The sequence below is a fragment of the Perca fluviatilis genome, chromosome 5 (assembly GCF_010015445.1).
Source record: "Perca fluviatilis chromosome 5, GENO_Pfluv_1.0, whole genome shotgun sequence".
Lineage (NCBI taxonomy): Eukaryota > Metazoa > Chordata > Actinopteri > Perciformes > Percidae > Perca > Perca fluviatilis.
In genome coordinates, this window is record NC_053116.1 from 6,896,809 (window position 1) to 6,917,293 (window position 20,485).

The 20,485-nt window shown below is 40.3% G+C and overlaps 1 protein-coding gene across 2 annotated transcripts in view; it reads left to right on the forward strand.

The window, feature by feature from the left end:
• LOC120558795 (CMRF35-like molecule 8) overlaps nucleotides 1–20,485 on the forward strand; it is a 64,970-nt gene that overhangs the window by 27,230 nt on the left and 17,255 nt on the right. The window lies entirely within an intron of this gene.

The window sequence follows — 20,485 nt, forward strand, 5'->3', positions numbered from 1 at the left end:
TGTTGGAAGCCACATATACATTATAATAAGGCCAAAATATCCAAATCAATTGCAATACTGTATAAAACCAAATAACCATTAAATCAACGCTGATTGTACACGTTGTTTTGTTCGTTCATACTGTCATACATTACTTACTGTTTGGAAGTATGGGGAAACACAAAATCCTTCAAAGAGAGCCATAAGAATTGTAAATAAAACCACTTATAGAGCACCAACTAATCCACTTTTCATCAAACTAAAAGCAATAAAATTCAGAGATATTTTTGACTTTAAAACTGCACAAATTATGTACAAAGTAAATAATAACAGCTATTGAACAGTATCCAAGGGTTGTTTCAAATGAGAGAGAGCAAACATCACTTAAGAGGAACTTTTGTATTTCAAAGGAAACTTACAAGAACATATGCTAAATATCACTGCATCATAACCAAAGGAGTTCATTTATGTAACAGCTGCAGTGAAGAGATGAAATTATGTACAACAATAAAAATTTTAAGAGACAATTTAAAATGAATAAATTGAATGGAAAAGGACTCGAGGTGTTATTATTGTATACTGACTGTATGGTTCCTGGGCTTATATAATAAGTCTAGTATGGATGGGTTATTATTCGGTTTGATATAGATAGACTGAAACAAATAAGATAGATGGAAAAGAAGAAAAACAATGTGTAAATGTGTGTGTATGCATGTATGAATGCATCTTTGTCTATGTGTATGCATGTGTTTATGTGAGTGTAGGTTGGTAGATATACAGTGTATGTGTATGTAAACATGTATAAATAAGTGAAGCATCAAATTGTTTTGTACTTAGCTAAAGGATAAAAATAAAAAAGGTGGTAGGACCAGAAAAGTTTTTTTTTTTTTTAAACTTCTTCCTGCTCCTTTTTGAACTTGGGAATTTCTTATTTTAATCATTTACAATACTTTTGGAAGATTGTGCTGAGATGTACATGTTCTTATTCATCAGTTATTTTAAATTTATTAATTAAAATAACAGCAAAAATAAAAACATGTACATCTCATCACAATCTTCCAAAATTATTGTAAGTGATTCAAATATATATATGTATGTATGTATGTATGTATGTATGTATGTATGTATGTATGTATGTATGTATGTATGTATATATATATATATATATATATGTATGTATGTATGTATGTATATATATATATATATATATAGAGAGAGAGAGAGAGAGAGAGAGAGAGAGAAAGAGAGAGACAGAAGTTAAATTGGGCCGGAGCGCACCGGAGTGCAGCTCCACCTCCTCAGGTCCACAACACACCCTGCCGGAGCTCAGCTCCGTCTCCTTCAGCACCAAACATTTTGCCAGGGCTTCAGCCCCGAATGTTTTGAGTGTAACCCCGAATGTATTTTGAAAAGTTGACTGACAAATATGAAACCGGACGTCGTTTAGTGTCCACTCTCGCTGTAAACAGCTGTGCAGCTTCAGGTTTATGGATGCGCTCTGCTGGCGACATGCTGCGGCAGATGTGCCGCGTTTGTGCTCCGTGTATTTCTGCCGTAAGTTTCGGGTTTCCACCTCTGATGTAGAGTAGAGCAGCATACAGCCACTTCCCTAAACTTTGTCTCATTCAGAGACCAGAGACCCAAACGGCGCTCTGAGTCTGTCAGAAGGTCTGAGATCTACCGTACCAGCAGAGCAATCACGTAATGCACAGCAGACTATGGTGCAGGTGGATTATTTTCTGAAATATAGTGACTTTATTCTCATAATAGCCTATTATAACTTTTTTGTCACAAAATATCACGACTCCTTCAAATCTCAGAGAGCACATTTTGTTATATTTTGAATGTGCACAAAGTTTTGGACATGAGCAGAAATCTTGCTCAAACATCTGAAATATTACAGTCCAGAGGTTTATTAATAAATTAAATTAATAATGTATCACTGAGGTGAATAATTGCCATATACAGATTTAAGGAGGTTACTTCCCCAACAAAAGATGCAAAAGAGGAGGGAAGAGTAAATGATGCCTAGGGTACATCTGTGCTGACTCAGATATTAGAAAAGTCGATCTAAAGGAGAATAAATAGATGAAAGCAATAAAGAATTCCTGACAGCCTTACTGCAATATTTTCCATTATGTTGTTATATTTGGATTGTAGCCTAATGTTTCCCTTTACATAAAGATATTTCATGCATATTTATTCAGGAAAAGGTAGGAATAGGTGCATAAAAATTCACCAAAATGCAGAAATTGAAGTGTTTAATGCTAAAACATATTTGGGGGTGGACCCCCAGACCCTCACATTATAAGTCACCAAACAAATCTGGAAGCAAAACCTTGGCCTTTGGGTTGCCAGACCAGTTATAATAATAATAATAATAATAATAAATTGAATTTATATAGCGCTTTTCATAGACTCAAAGTCGCTTTACAGGGGAGGTAGATTACCAAAACAGAACAAAACAAAACAAAAAACTATTCAGGCACAGATGAAAAGGGGAGGGGCGTGGGACTACGGATAGGCAGAGGTGAAGAGATGGGTCTTGAGGTGGGACTGGAAGATGGTGAGGGACTCAGAGGTGCGGATCTCTTGGGGGAGGGAGTTCCAGAGCCTGGGAGCTGTCCTGGAGAATGCTCTGTCCCCAAAACTTCGGAGGTTGGATTTTTGGATGGAGAGAAGACCAGCTGAGGTGGATCTGAGGGACCGTGAGGGTTGGTACGGGGAGAGGAGGTCAGTGAGGTATGAGGGGGCCAGATGGTGGAGGGCTTTGTAGATGAGGACCAGGATTTTGTAGGTGATCCAGTGGGAGATAGGAAGCCAGTGGAGTTGTTTTAGGACTGGAGGATTTGGAGCACAAGTATTGATTTGGAGCGGGTGATGAGTCGGGCGGCTGCGTTTTGGACCAGTTGGAGTCGGTTGATGTAAGATCAGTTATGATTAGACCAAATGTTGGTGCAATCTAACAAACTGGAAGCTAAAATGAACATACACTGGCTATTAACAAGCTGGGCAAGCCAATCCCTGTTGAAAAGGCTATAATAGTGGTTTCTGATTCTCTTAAGACGAGACACGTGAATAGGGAATTTTTTTAAGTAGCAGATATCACCATGAAACTCTGCAAGTTGATTACTTACATTAAGATGAGAAAAAAAATGTGTTACAAGTTTTCTGTAATTTAATGTTTAAATATGCAAATTAGGCATTATCTAATGAAATATGCGCTAATTTTGCATATATTATAGGCTATATATATAGGCTAGCAGTGGGTGCAGTTTATATACGGTTAGAAGATGGCTGTGTCTCATGTGACCTTGTTATTTGTACACGCTGTGACTATACAAATCACAACATGTAAATAGGAAAATGTTGGTGTTATTTTGTCACTTATTAGGAGCAGTAGGCTAGATGGAGCCGGTTACCTCCAGGATCTGTGCTAAGCTAGGCTAGCAGTGGGTGCATCAGACAGAGTTACGACACACACGGAGATGAGAAGGGTATGGACTTCTACTCTGTCTAACTCTGGGGGATACGGTGAATAAGCTAAAGTACCAATAAGTCGGCGTGTTCCTTTAAATGGGTCCGGGCTAAGCCCTGAACCTCCTCAAGTCCTAGAAACGCTTCTGGTTGGTAATAAAATCCTTCACTGCCATGAGCAGCAGCCAAGCTTCGCTGTGCATTCAGCAGAAACTCTTGCTGACATCATCATAGGTGTTGTATCTAAGAGAGAGTAGAGTAGATGTGGTCTGGACCCCTGGAGGCTGGATCCAGACTCTGGTAGGTGGAGTCTGCACGGGTGGAGAGTGGAGGGCAGTTCTCATGGATGTTAATCTGAACACAAAAATACAGTCAAAATACAGAAACAGCAACTTAATCACACATCTCAAATACTGTGGCACCATGTCTGGATATGTAATTGTGTGATGTGAAAGCAGAAGTTATCAACATTTAACACTTGTACATGAGAGGGAAACAGAAGCTGTGTATTTATCTGCATTTTGGAGGAACAATGAGTGTTTGGGTCAGGGTTAGGTATTAGGCATTAGGTAGTGAATGTTTGGAACATACTGAGTAAAGAGAGAAGTGGACTATGCTGCTGTGGTTTGAGAGGTTTCTGTTGACACTTTCATAATTCTTTCCCCTGTGAAAATTGTCAAACAGCTGGCCAAAGCTGTCCTCAGTGAAGAGCAACTATTATCTAATATTGGATGTTTTTAGCACAGTGGAATAAGCTAGAAGTTTAATATTCACTGTGATTTTGGCTCTGTTTTCAGCTTAAACAACTCCTAAAAAACACATCTGGTTCTTAATCTGGTTCTTTATGTTTGTTTCATTCAGGTGGACAGAAACATGTCTCCAAAGAAATGATCACATTGCTCCATAACTGCTGGATGTATAAAAGAAGCAACTGTGTGCTGGTAATAATGTCAGTGTGGTGTTAGTTTCTCATTGCCAGCCCTTCCTCCACAGCGCTGCGGAGGAGGGTCTGGCTAGTCCACACAGCATTCTGGGATGGGAGAAAAACGTGTCTGGTTTATTGGCATTTCTTTAAACCAATCACAACAGTTTTTGGTCGTGCTAAGTGCTGGACGGAGCCACAGTGCCTCTGCAAAACAACCTCGGGAAGGAACTTTGTTTAAAAGTTCTTTTATTTTAACAGAAAACTCCGATTGGACAGATAGTCTAGCTAGCTGTCTGGATTTACCCTGCAGAGATCTGAGGAGCAGTTAACCATAGTCCTTATAAATCCACCGGAGTTTAGAACACCAACACAAAGAAAAATGATATCTGGCGGAATTTCCGGCAGAACGAGAGCAATCCTGGATGTGCAACATCGTGGATATAGACCAGTGTGGTGTTCACAAATAGTTTCCTCTGCCCCCAAGTGGCTAAAAACATGTAGATATTTCAGATGTTAGTGGAGTATCACTTTATTGATAGCATGACGAGACTCTCATTTTCTCCACAAATAAAATATAACATAAAAAGTCACATCTTCAGCCTTGGATACTTATTAAATATGCTAAATATTCACATCTTTCCACTCTGAACCTCGAGAAAACAATATTACTGTTGGTGCAACATGCACATACTTTAATTTACAACGACTACCTTCAAAGTCACTGTTCCACTATCTTTAATGTGACTATTATCGCCACTGTTCATCAAACCCCCAACCGGCCCGTCAGACACCGCCTACCAAGAGTCTGGGTCTGCCGAAGTTTCTTCCTAAAAGGGAGTTTTTCCTCGCCCCTGTCGCAATGGCCACTGCTAATGCTTGCTCTTGAGGGAATTACTGTAATTGTTGGGGCTTTGTAATTTATAGAGTGTGGTCTAGACCCACTCTATCTGTAAAGTGTCTCGAGATAACTCTGTTATGATTTGATACTATAAATAAAATTGAATTGAATTGAATTAATTTAGCATCTTGGATTGTAGATTTACAGAACATGTTTTGCAAACTGTGCGATGGAACTGTGTTTCCTTTCCTTCTCACAGTGCATCAGCAGCCATATTAAAAGCTAACAGTGAGAGTTAACAAAGATAGATGAGTTAGAGAAAGTCACCTCAGTCCTGGTGATGTCTGTGTTTCCTCTCTGGTTTGAACCTGAGGAACAGATAAAGTATTTCTCTCTATCTTGAATGAGTAATTATTAAAACGGTGCAGATAATGTTGAAAGATAACTCACCATCAGAGTGATTAGTCCTCTTTTTGTAGAAGAGCAGCAGAACAGCAGCCAGCACCACCACCACCACCACCACCATAGGGACACACACAGCCAAAACCAGGGGGAGATCTGAAGAGGAGAGAGAGAGAGAGAGACAGAGAGAGAGAGAGTAAGAGAGAGAGAAAAAGAGAGAGAGAGAGAAAAAAAGACCAACAGTAAATCATGGACACCAAGGCGGCTGCAACAAGTATTATTAACCCCCATAAATGAAATAGCCTGATGCTGTCTGGTAAACATCACCATGGCAACAACACTGATTAATAATATAAACTCCACTCCAGTGTTGTAGTACCAAGACCAAGACCACTTTCTGAAGGTCCCGTCTCGGTATCAACTGCATATTTACCCGGTCTTGTCTCCGTCTCTGCTAAAGAGGATTCAGGACTTTATTTCCAGACCCAGGGGATGTTGCTAAATGGTCTGTGTATTACTGCAATTGGATGTAAAACTTCCTGCTTCAAATGAAACAACTAACTTGACTTGTTACTGTTAACCCCTTCTCCCCGGCCCTTAAACACACACTCCCAAGAAAAAGAAAGCAGGAGACAGGAGAAGCTCTAGCTGTCTGGTCTGGTCTGGTCTGGTCTGGTCTGGTCTGGTTTGGTCTGGTCTGGTCTGGTCTGGTCTGATCTGGTCTTGACTCGAGCTGGATACACTCTGGTCTTGACTCGAGCTGGATACACTCTGGTCTCGGTGTTGACTTTGTTTAAACTCAGTTTAGTCTTTAGGTCTCTCTTAGTCTATATCCACGCTGTCCACTTCCGCAATTGCTCTGGCGAAGAGGAAATCCTGCTGGATATCTGTTACCTTCCTCTTTCTTTGTGTTGTAATTCTAACCTCTGATGGATTAATGAGGACTATAGGTAACTGCTCCTCAGATCTCTGCAGGGTAAATCCAGACAGCTAGCTAGACTATAAGACCAGAGTCAGACCCAGATACAGCAGAGCTCTTTGGGCTGTTTGAGCAGAAGAACACGTTGGTTTTACACTTCCTGGTTCATTATTAAGTATATCTGGCAGCATAAACTGGACTCCAAGGTACATGAGGGACCTGAGAGATCATTCATGCTGTATTGTACAACTAATAGTAACATCAACTTAATATTTTTAAATCAGTACTTCATAACCATTTTATAACATTTAAACCAACAATAAATATAAGTTCTATACATACAAGCATACATATCCATGTATTTGAAATAACAGGATATTCACATACAAACAACAAAGTAAATGTACCTGGAGCTGCAGGTGCAGCTGGTGCTGTGTGTTTCTGTCGAGGCTGCTCGCTGGCTTCAGGGGAGGCTGATGAAGGTGTGGGGCTTAAACTCTGTGATGTCATCAGTGTAGAGGCTGATGGGACTGATGGTGAAGAAGGTCTGAGAGGAGAGGTTGGAGCTGTGAAACATTAAAAACACAATCAAACAGTCAGATAGTGATTGTAGAGATCCAAAGAAGTGGTGATGATCAGATGCTCCCTGCAGAGAACTCTGTGCTAACATCCATGTGTTTTAATCCCACAGCTAAATGCAGAAGGTCATCAATGGGTTTGGTCCAACAAGATTCCAATCAGCTGCAGTGTGGGACCGTCTGAGTTCATCACATATTTTACACATCATGGGCCTTATTTCAACGATCTGAAACGCAAGTATCAAACGTGAAACACAAGTAGCTTTGTGGGCGGATCTCGGGCGCTGTTGCTAATATACTGGCGGGATAAATGACTCTTGTGCCCGACGCAAATCTAAAATGGGTTGGTCTGAAGTAGCTAGGTGTGGTTTGGGCGTAACGTGCAATAAACCAATCAGAGCGTCATCTCACATTCCCTTTAAGAGCAGGCGCGCTTGTTCCATGTCGGATTGCTATTATGATGGCGGATTTGCCTGGCGCAGGCCAGCGGGAGCTGTCCGGGATGCGGCAAAGTAAATACCCATCTTGACCGGGGGGTGATGTTGCTGCGGCCTCTCGGGCGCATCTCCACAGTCTGGAGAGGATTGCTGTAGCCAATCAGCGTTGGCCTCCAAACACACCACCTGCTCCTGTTGTGCCCCTTCCTCCTGCCATTCCCAGACCAGATCCCGCCAGAGTGTCCAATTCCACCGTAGTTCAACATCACGTCTCCTTAAGTCCTCTAATATTTCCTCATTTATGTCATCAACACATCCATGATTCATGGAAATGTGTAAAACACAACAAGCCACAAAGAATGCTGCGACTTTTTGAGGACTGTACTGTAAAGTGCCTCCTGACCGATCCAAACACCTGAAGCGCAATTAATATTTTTCCTTGTAATTATGTATGGTTTGCAAAAATGGGAAATGCTGCGTCCATGTAGATGAGAGAAGCAAAGTGTATGCGCGTTGTGCACACGCTACATTATGGCCAAGCATGCGCCCCTAAAATAGCATCTGAATAACGCGCCAATGACTTTAGACTAGGTTTTTCCTGGTCAGTGGCGGAATTGTTTTCTGAAACTGCAAAATAGCACCAGGGAACATTTGCGCCTCCTCTTTTCGCTGACCGCCCCCGGGAGCGCAAATACATTCCCTAATTTACCGACGTGCGTCTGTGGAGGGAAAAGCGTCGGGTGCAAAATAGGAATGATACATGCGTCGGTGTACAAAGGCAATTGCGCTGGGTGCAAGATAGGGCCCCAACTGTTAAAGGAGCATTCATCAGAGTTCACAATGATGAAAATATGCAGCTCTAAATACAACTGTTAAACTAAACATGTTGAGTTATTTGAAACATCAGCAGCTGTCAGTGAACAGTTAAAAACATGACTCTCAGTAGAAACTCACCATCTGTTACTCGGATCTCAATCTCCTGGTCTGATGCTGGGAATAAAGATCTGTCCAAACGACATTTTTACTGTCCTGAGTCAGACTTATTCAGCTTTGTGATGCTCACATACAGAACTGTAGCAGACATTATTGAATTTTTATATCTAATGCTGTATCTGCCTCTCTGTGCTGTGTCCTCTTCCGTCTCAATGAGAATGTCTCCATCTTTACATTCGTCCTTACAGAAGATTCTCCTCTTTCCAGAGAAAGTGAAGGAGCATCCAACTGTGATGTCTTCTCCTTCAGTTCCTGTACTCTCGATGATTTCTGCATTGATGAGACCAATGTTTCCATCCTGCAGTGCTGTTAAAAAGATGAACAATCAATAGTTACTATCTGTACTTCCTGTAAGATGTTGCAGTCTGATGTGTTTCACATCTCCATAAATCCTACATAGATCCCCACAGTCATACTGGGAGCTGCCCAGTTCAACCAGTCTGTGACTGAGGGGTAACAGTTTAAAACAACAGAGATCTGGATTCTTTCAGATTTCAAGCATTAAAATAATCTCACAGTCTGACTCTGATTTAATGTTCCCCAGAGAATAAAAACAACTCAAAAAGCAATGAAGTGATTCAGTCAACAATAATGAAACACATGGAAACATTACTGTGTTCAGACAGAATGGGAGGTCAGTTTTAGAGGCAGCACGATTACATACAAAGTCAAAGTTTGAGTTTATCCTGGGCTTTATGAATCTGCCTCAAAACACATCCAGACACAGTCAGAAGGACAGAAAGTTTGTTTGTTTGTTTGTTTGGAGCAAATCAACACAAACTGTCAAACCGCTACTAATGATACATATGATGATAAGCACAAACATTATTGAGTGAGAGTTATGTTAATGAAAAGAAATTCTTTATGCCGATGGATTTTGATTGATCATAACTTGTCTGATTGTTTTTAAAAGATTGATTTTCTTCTCAACTATCTGCAGCTGTAGTCAGATAGCAGCTCCACTCGGGGCAGATGGAGCTACAGAGTTCAAACAAACGCACCTTTTTGTTTTATCTTTTGTCATTTTATTTTCCTCTGTGAAACACTGAAACTTAACTTCTTACATCCCACTGAGCCACCACTGGTCAGTTATTACAAACTCACGCTGATCATCCAAACATTGTTCACACAGAACTTTATTTTGGCCTGTGAAGGAAGATGACGTTTTTATTGTTAATCCCACTTCCATTGGTTGTTTCTCAAACCAGGGTGAGAACCGTCAATGTTCCCATCACCACCAGACATATGGGAATTACTGAACAAACTGGAGTTGTAGGCAGAGGTTTAAATATGTCTCCAACCAATTCAATTTTATTCATAGTATCAAATCACAACAAGAGTTATCTCAAGACACTTTACAGATATAATTTACAATGACCCAACAATTCCAGGAATTCCCCAAAAAGCAAGCATTTAGTGTGACTGGCGAGGAAAAACTCCCATTTAGGGAAAAACCTTTGATAGACCCAGGCTCGTGGAGCAGGACCACGGCGACAATCATAATTTAGGCGCCAACCTAATCCAAGGAAAACTGCTGGGCGAAAAAACAGAAGGACTCAGGGAATAAGCTCCCCAGAGTTAAGCAACCAGACTACACTAGAGTGGAAAACTTTCTCCAACACACCAATACATAAAACCAGACTGTCCCATAATAATCATGGGGGAGAGGGGTCAGGAAACAGGGAGGGGTATATGTTCATTTCTGATTGTGGAGTGTAGTCCATATTAGTTAGGAGAGCAGGGGAGGGTGTCTTATCTTTTACTCATCCCATGATTATATTTTTCTCATTTATTCTGTCTATAATATATTGAGGTGCTCAAGTCCATCAGCACCAACAGAGTTGTCGCCATGGTAACATGCCAAAACCATTTAGCATCTCTTTATCCAAAGATAGAGAGTAGTAGTTTGCCTTAAATATATAGTTTTTATAAAATGTTGAGAGGGTAATTAACTTTTTTCCTCAGTCAACAGGAGGGTCCAAAGAAAATACTGAAAAGGCTCCAAAGGGCTTTTTAGGAATAAAAGATTCTGCCTTCCTCCCACCAAAATAATTTGTTTACAGTCCTATTGTGTCCTATTAGATATAAAGAATATAAGAATATATATAAGAACAGTTAAAAATGTTATTTAGACTAAATGTAAACCTATGAAACATTTTATATATTAGTACATATTTATTTAAGTACATTTTAGTTTTTCTTCTCCTTCACCACTTCTCCTATGAGAATGACGTTGCTGATTGGCTCTCTTGTGAAATGAGGTTTTGCATGTTTACCTCAACATCCATCCTCAGCTCTAAAATAACCCTCAAATATCAAACAATCATAACAAACAGGATCAAAAGCAACATTTAAAAATGTTTTATTAAGACAAAATGTGAACCTAGCATTTTGTTTAATATCATATTACGAGAGTGTTTGTGTGTGTGTGTGTGTGTGTGTGTGTGTGTGTGTGTGTGTGTGTGTGTGTGTGTGTGTGTGTGTGGGTGTGTGTGGGTGTGTGTGTGTGGGTGTGTGTGAGAGAGGTTTTGGTGTGCATGTTTACTGCTGCACTTATTTTGGAGGATGTTCAAATAAAATCATTTAAAATCATTATTTTCTCTCTACCGCTCTAAAAAGGTGAACACTATTATATAACTACTAAACAATATAAATCTACTCTAAAACTCCAAGTCCAGGAGATCAAGAGTTGACTGCAGATTGTCAGGCTAATTTGAGTAGATCACTTTTAAAGAACTCCATTTTAAAGAGACTCATACCAACTCTGAACATCCTGTTTGACCAGAAACCAACATGTTGTTAGACTGAGACAAGAGGTGATGAAACACAGTCCATCAATAAGACACTGGTTCCCTTCTGCTGCAAAGGTGAACTGACCCACTGTAGATAAAGAATAAATAAAAACGACATAATTAAGAGAGAGTAGAAGCTGAGTTTACTCACTGAGGAAGAAGAAGCAGATCAGAGACTGACAGACGTTCATGTTGGAGGATCTGATGGTTTAACGCTGCCTCTCTTTCTGTTCTGAACTGTTCACTTCTCTAAATGATGGAGTCCCTCCTCCAAACACATCACAACCCCCCCCTCTACTCTCTTCCACTCTTTATTCTTTATTAAAGGTCCCATGGCATGAAAATTTCACTTTATGAGTTTGTTTTAGCATTAATATGCGTTCCCCCAGCCTGCCTATGGTCCCCCAGTGGCTAGAAATGGTGATAGGTGTAAACCGAGCCCTGGGTATCCTGCTCTGCCTTTGAGAAAATGAAAGCTCAGATGGGCCAATCAGGAATCTTCTCCTTATGAGGTCATAAGGAGCAAGGTTACCTCCCCTTTCTCTGCTTTGCCCACCCCGAGAATTTGGCCCGCCCATTAGAGAGAGACATCATGGCTTTCCAATGAGCAAAGTGGCAGTTGGTCAAGGCCACACCCCCACCCTCCACCTTTTTTATATAGACCACTAAGGCCTATATAAAAGAGACTTCAGATACAGTATTAGGGGACCACTAAGGCCTATATAAAAGAGACTTCAGATACAGTATTAGGGGACCACTAAGGTCTATATAAAAGAGACTTCAGATACAGTATTAGGGGACCACTAAGGTCTATATAAAAGAGACTTCAGATACACTATTAGGGGACCACTAAGGTCTATATAAAAGCATCCAAAGAGCAACATGTCATGGGACCTGTAAGTGTTTTCTTTAATCTGTGAGCTTATGTCTGATTTTACATTATAACTAGACTTGGTTGTATCTTTAAGTTGGTAGTCATATTGTTTTTAATCAACGTATGACTATAAAATCTCTACCTTGTTAACACATTTTTGAGTCTTATATTGAGTCTTTTATGTTTTATTCTTTTTTGTATCTACCTGTTTAACCAGCTTCAACTTTTGTCAAAAATGTGTTTAGGCATTGTGTTTTAATTATGGCTGCCTGTCATGCTTTGGTTCGTGCTGTGTCTCTGTAGAAGCTGGAGGAGCGTTTCAGGATCAGCAGGAGGGAGCTGATATCGTTTCAGTTCACCATCCTGGTCGCCCTGGAGATGGCGCTCTACCTCCCCGAGAGCAAAGTCATGCCACATTACAGGAAGCTGGTGCAGCAGCAGCAGTCCTAGCACCGACCCCAAATCAAAGACTGAACAGTAAATCATGTTGTCAGAGTACAGATCTTTCAATTACCTGTCTTACAAGGCTCAAGGCTTATAGAAACTAAAATCCAAACTTCTAGAGTCAGACTGACCAATAGAAATAAAACACTGGAAAAGCACTAAAAGGAGACAGACATTAGGCAGGACTAAACTTAATGCTTCAAAAAAGCAGAAGTTAATACACTTGCTTCTCATTTTATGTTTTAAATCTGTGGAGAAATTTAAACTAAATCTAACCAAAACTGCCATTTTTTAAAGAACTTTTCAAGGTCCCAATGGAATTGCTGCCAAAGGGTTTCCAAAATGGACTTTAATCTGATGAGATTCTCTCTAGACCTCTGTGTGCGCCAGGTCTCCTTATTTTCAGTGGGATTGTACTGTCTGCACTGTGGGCCACTGAGAAGAAGAAATTAGACGTAATGTTATGGTTTGGTGTTATGCTTTCTATTTTGTTCTGTTCCTGTCTTGTTTGTATTGTGTATTCTGGTTTGTTTCCTGTTTTATTGTGAAAGTCTGGTTTTCTGTCTTGTCTCTTGAGTTCTACTTCCTGTATTTTCCCACCTTGTCTGATTGTCCTGCCCCGCCCTGATGTGTTTCACCTGATGTTACCACCTGTTCCTTGTTTGCTCCCTACCTCATGTATTTAACCTCTGTGAATCCCTTTGTGTCTTGTCAGATCGTTTTGTATGCTCTGGTGTTTGTTTGTTCCTGCGTGTGTCGCTTTGCTCCTGCCTGTGTTTAGCCCGTCAGTTTGTGCATTACCTCGTGAGTTTTCCAGTCTTTGTACTGCTGCTTTTTGTTATATTAAATTCCTGAGTTCAAACCATCTCCTGCCTGCCTCTACCTGCATTTGGGTCCTCTACCTTTCACTCACCACAAAACGTAAAGGCTAAAAAAAAAAAACTATTTTCATTTAAATGTACTTGACACTCCCTAAATACAAAGCTCTATACATTTGACAATTGTTTTTGTGCATGTAAAAGCATCTTAAATCGATAGTACTGAGGTTTTTTCAGCAACCGTAGCAAATATATTGCCAACATCTGTGTGTTGTGAAATTAAATTTAAGTTGATACGTTCAGGCTGTGGAAGGGAATTGATCCATCACTGTGGTGACCACAGTTTCCTGTACTTCCTTCCATACTATGTCCCCTCGCTGGACTGGTTTCACAGTCACAGGTCAGACTCTTGTTTGGACTCTGACTCGCATTGATGACCTGGACACTTCTCTGTGCAGGCTGATGTTCCATCCTTCCATCTCTCTGAGTTATCAGCATCACTGTTTTTTCAGGCTTCAGCTTGTTTTTTTAAGACGTTTACCCCAATTCTCCACTAGGCATGTCTGTCCTTTGTTCCAGCTGTGCCGCGGTTTTGTTCAGTCTTCAGCCACGCACCATACCACACCGGGGGTGTCTTGCTGCCCGACTCGCAGATTTTGTCTCTGGAAGTACTTTACAGAATAATCCCATGTCTATTAAGCTAGTATCTACCTTCCGCTCCGAGCACTCCTGCAGTTAAACTCCATACCATCTCTTTTCTGGCATTATAAAAAGGATCTGTTGTTTTTCCAAGATGAACCTCTTGTTGTCCGTGGTGTTGTAGAGAAGACGTATACGATATTGGGGGGTGTCTTTTGGTAAAATGACTGGGTAGTCTCGCCGTTTCACTTCCTGCCTGGCTGTCCAAACGGCCTGCGGGGCGCGGGAAAATAGACCCGCGGCGTATCTTCAGCGGACCGGAGCGAGGAGCCGCTTCGGAACGCAGCGCAGACGAGCCCCCTGTCTCTTCTTCACTGCTTAGATCGTACTTCAATTTATCGAGGAGGAGGTTATGTGAACACATAAGCTCTAGTTTACTGTAAAACACATTTAGATGTTGAAGTGCCTTCACTAAGGGCACCTGGATAGTAGGAGTTCCTATTCTGCCTGTCCTTGGATCCAGGGACTCAAACAGACAACTGTATCTTCACCTGTCTTCTGTATTTTGACCTCCTGTCTTGCTCTCCTGTTTCCTCCCTCTTGCTGGGTTGGGGTGAAGGATCAGCAGACTGCTGCTCCCTCTGGTGGCCAATGAGAAGCAGTGCGTCCCTTTAGAGAAAATGCTGTGATGGAACCAAGTAGTACAGATAAAACCATCCCTGTTATCATTGTCTCTACTGCAGCGAAAGCTGTTTGACTGAATCTCAACTCACTTGCTTCCCTTCTTGAGTCTTATAGTCCGTCCCACCAAGGAAACATGGGAAAATCCTGCGAGGAGAGAGGAAACGAGGAAATGTGTTTTAGAGGAATGAGAAGTCCTTTTCTTCTGAAGTATCCCGTGAATTTCTCAGCTGTATGGTCGGAGTTAGCAACGGCTTTCAGCTGCACAACTTCCAGGAAGGCTGCTCTTGTGTATCCTCGCTCATAGCTCCTCAGCGATCCCTCCTCCATCCTCGATAATAGCTCCTCAGAGATCCTCCCTCCATCCTCGGAGCAGGAATAAGAGCTTTGAGACGACCCTTACGAAGGAGGGCCAGAACCACTTTCGGTCCAGCCGAGGAGCGAGGAGATATCAAATCAGGGAAGTGAGATTCAGCCATTGTCTCTACTGCAGCTCCTTCTGTCTTCATATCACTGTAGCATCCTGGATGAGTCGATAGATGGAAAATTAATCTGCACGTATTCTGATAATTTGCTTAAATTCACTGATTCCAGCTGCTCAAAAGTGAATATTTGATGCTTTCCTTTGTACTGCTGGTCACACAAAACAAGCAGTTAGAATATGCTAACTTGGGCTGTGTAATACATTTTTCTTCATACATACATTTAATATTCCTTTAGTTATCCACGGTTTTTCATCAAATTTCTGTTTTACTTCTTTCTTTATTAGAGGACAAGTGATGTTACAACAGTCAAAAATGAATCATAGGCTTCATTCACGTTTTCTACATACACTTTACCCCAGTCTTGTTTCGTTAAATCCTCTTTGAATGTATTGATGTTTTCTTGGGTTCTGTTTCTTGTCATTGTGTATATTGTATTGTCTTTCTATACCTTCAAAGGACCTGCACACCCACACAGGTCTTTTGAGTTAACCTGTCTGATAATAGCTCTCTACCCAGGACTGTGTGGGTGTGTTCAGACTGATTGATTGACATCTTCCTGAGTCTCCTGTTAGCTCTGTTGCATCTGATAGGGCGGGACTAACGGCAGCTTTATCATTCTTATTGGTAGATGAAATTTGTGACCTATAAATTCCCGTCAGAGCTCCGGCCCACCTTCAACCTGAGCAGAGTTTAATCAGCCAGAAGAACTGAAATCACCTGTGTGAAATTAAAATGTTTTTTTTTTCTTAGAAATCAGTTTATGTTTGGGGTTTTGACTTTTGAACTTATTTGGTCAAAAGTGTCATCAACAAAAGAAATTAAACTTGTATTTATTTTGCCTATAAAATGTAAGAAAATTGTGAAGAAGTCCTGTAATAATCTTCCAAAGAACCAACATGATGCCTTCAGATGTCTTGTTTTGTCCAACCAAAAGTCCAAACCCCCCAAATATTAACTTTAAAAGACCAAAGCCATCAGTGGATTAATTGCAGATAAATTTTTTCAATTAACCAATTCATTGTTGTATCTCTAGTTTTATTTTTAAATTTTTGAATGTCGGTACTAAGAGATGAAACTTTATACTTTATATTTCCTTACACAAAAAGTGAGAATTCAATTTCAGTTCATCTAAGAAAGTTTACAAATTAAGTGCAATAAAAACCATATAGGGAACCATATAACAACATAAAGAGAGTAAAATTAAAATAATCAAACACCAGGATGTAAACAAAAGCAGAAGCTAAGGAATCTAAATAAGATGAAGAATTCAGACAAGAAGTGGGCAGATAAAAACTAAAGAGGAAATAAGAGATAACAGTGTACACAATGTAATGTTGTTAAGATGACTCTATAAAACAAACTGAAGACTAAATACATTCCCAAAATCTACTGCTATCATCTCACACCTTTATTAGAATATTTAGTGCTTCTTTTTAAGTTCTATTTTATTGGTTAGTGTTTTAATAAATGTAATATTTTGTAGATAATGTCTACATGTTCCTCTGTGTTAGGTCTGAATAACCACCAAGGCTTCAACAGATGAAATGTGGGAAGAAATGAGTGAACCATATCTACAAACTGGAAGAACTTTTAATAGCTCACACTTTTGTCATGCTTTACAGTATGAATATGTGGCCTCAATTATCTTCTTCTTGAGTACAAAATAAAAGTTTTAAAGAAAAGTAAAACACCAGCCTGTGTTGCATTAAAAAGAAAAAGTGAAATTACCCTTCATTCAACTGCAACAGTCTGCCTTTTACTGTTAAAAAAATATAAAACCTCACAAGCACTCTTGAAATGAATTTATTTTAATTGGAAACCACCCGCGGCGCTACCATTGGGCCAGGTGGGCCTAGGCCCACCCATTTTAGGTCCGGGCCCGCCCATTTTGACCCAGGCCTATAGTGAGTAGTGAGTGAAAAGCTTCTCAGCCAATCAGCGGCTTCTACCCCACGTGTGGACTATTAAGCCTGCCCACAGGCTGCATCGTCACCAGCAAGTGATCCAATGAAATGAATGACGTTTGCGTGCAAGCTTTTCAAGCAAGCTCAATGAGACAGACACAGACTGTAGCTATTAGCTAATATGAAACGCAAAGCAGCTTGTTTTCATTTAAATTCAGCAAGAAACGCTCCGCGGAGCAGGAGGTGGAAACTCCTGCCATTTTAAGTAACACGGTTACAAGTGACGAGTTACCATCCTGCTCGGCCGCCGTCTCCCCATCAAGTCCTCCCGTAGCCACCCTCTCACACCAGCAAGGCAAGTAGGCTAACGTTAACGTTAGTGTCTGGCTGTCTGTATGCAGGGGAACCCGTTTTTTTTGGCTTATTTTAACTGGTCCATCCAGTTTTCTGGAGGCCCACCTACAATCAAAATCCTAGCGCCGCTAGTGTTGGAAACCGGTTAAACTGGCAGATTTCCTCACTGGTTTATTAAAAAAAGACAACATGGCAAAACGTATTAAAAAAGATGGAGATTTTTTTAGTGTAGACGGAAATATCTAACTATAAATCTAGGAATCTCTGTGCGTTTTAGCAGTGTAGACAGAAATATGACATTAATGCCTCTTTAAGTTCCAACTGCCATTTTGAGATTAAACGTAACTCAGCACTGTGTGGGTGTGTTTAGACTGATTGATTGACATCTTCCTGAGTCTCCTGTTAGCTCTGTTGGACCTGTTAGGGCGGGTCAAATGACAGCTTTACCACTCTTATTGGTAGAAAAGATTTATGACTATCAGAGCTCCGGCCCACCTTCAACCTGATCAGAGTTTAATCAGCCAGAAGAACTGAAATCACCTGCCTTCAGATATCTTGTTTTGTCCGTTTTGTCCCACCAACAGTCCGAAACCCCCAAATATTCAGTTTAATCTCATTTATGACAAACACAACCATAAAATCCTCACATTTTAGAAGCTGGAACCAAACATTTGGTATTTTTACTTTTACCGAAACCATCAGTGGATTAGTTGCAGATACATTTTCTGTCGACTAATCGATTAACCAACTTACTGCTGTAGCTCTAGTAACTGTTTCCCTTCTGCTGCAAAGTTAAACTGAGTGACTGTAGATAGACAGAAGATGAAAAAACATAAAAAGAGACAGAATGATCGAACAACTGGGGAGGAGGGTCTGGCTAGTCCACACAGCATTCCGGGATGGGAGAAAAACATGCTCTGGTTTGTTGGCATGTTTTTAAACCAATCACAATCGTCTTGGGCGGTGCTAAGCACCGGACGGAGCAACATTGCTGCTGGAAAATAGTCTCGGGACGGAACTTGTTTAGATGCAGACCTGCATAAATGTTATTCAATTACTGCTATCACTCCTAACATTGAATTGAAAACAAACGGTTGTACAGGAGGCATAGCCCATGGAAACTTCTTCCACCTGAAAATACATTATTTGGCTCATCACTACCTTCTAGATTACAATAAATTATTATTACTGTGTAGAGGAGTGGATGAATGGCTGTACGTGTAGTGAAACTACTATACAAATGTTTTCTTATATCCTGTTCAATATTTTGTGCCCATATATTTGTTAGTCTAACCAACAGGAGGCAGAGAGAGCTAATACATATGCCTAAGTACTTCTGTGTTAAAGATGAAAGTTAGACCAGGTTAACACATAGCCTTCTTCTGATTACTGAAGGGAAATGAAGTAGTCCTAAAGCAACTACTAAAAAAGCACAGATTGAAGCCTGACAGTGACACAATTATAGGCTAATAAATAACATGGGTCAGATATTTTCAGATACGCTTTTAAAAATTTGACATGGCTGACAATGCATTATGTCAGTTGCCATCACATCACATAAATAGCATAACTGTTACCCCTATCTTATGTTAATCAGCACCTGGCCTTTCTAAAACCTTTTAGTTTTCTAGCCATTCCACCACTTTTCTAACTGCCCCCAACTAATGGGAAGGATGGCAGGTGTGGACACCAGTGTTGGGCAAGTTAATTACAAAATGTAAGACATTATTGATTACTAGTTACTGTCATTTGAGAGTAATTAGTTATATTACAATATTACTGTCTCTGAATTGTAATGCTCATGTTACGTTTGAGTTACTTTCACCAAAATAGAAGCGGAAGTATTCTGGGCAGGTAGCTTGTGAATTTCACCACGGGGTCAACAAAGTCTCATCTTTATCCACTTTAATACATCATAATTTATTCATATTACTTTGTATTATTAATCTGACGCTGTAAAGTAACTAAAGCTATAAAATAAATAGTTAAGTAAAACGTTCAATAGCCTACTTGACTCTGAATTGTGGTGGACTAGAAGTAGCCTAATAAGTAGGATTAAATGAAAAATGCCTAATTAAAATTGAATCCAAGTAGCCGACAGTATATTGTTACTTTCCAGTGCTGATAAAATGTAATATTACGTGTAGCAAGACTAAACATTAATTCTCGACATGTTATCTTGTCAGTTGCTCGGTCCCATTGCTGTCGCCACTGACAGGACACAGATGTTGTCAGTTACCGTCTCTGGTTCTGGTTCTGGTTCTGACCACGGAACACTGACGGGACAGCTCGCTTCAATGCAGCGTAAAAAACTCAGGACAATAATGTCGCAAATGTATCCGTCTCTGCAGTCATTTCAACCACTGAATTGTAACGCGTTACTCCCATCACTGATGGACACTATGAACGTTTTTTTCTTATCATCCATTTATTTTTAATATCATTATGTTTCGGGGGGTGGGGAGTATTTGTTTATGGGACTGTGTTCGTTACCTGTTGCCCCTTGGTGACTGATGTCGATGTCTGTCTTGCACACGGTGCAGAACGCGTGAGGAGGTTCTATATACAGTCTATGTGAGGTAGTCTGGACATTTTTTTTATTTATTTATTTGATTGGGACAGTGCATGTTAATGAACAAACATGGAATACACGCATGTAAACATGGCGGATTGTAGCCAAGGGCTAATTTCCATCCGTAGTCCCACGGGCTAAGATCACACAGATCACAAAACATTGCATAATAAAATTTACATCTACAGTAAGTACATCGTTTATCAATAAATTAACAAAGGCCCTATATACAATATTCACATAAGACTTAAAAATTCATTCAACTTCAAAAATCCATATACACATTACAAAGTAAAGAAATTCAGAAAAGGATACAACATACCCACTAATGTGTGCAAATTTGGTTTTCCCATAGCCATTTCTTCAACTGAGCT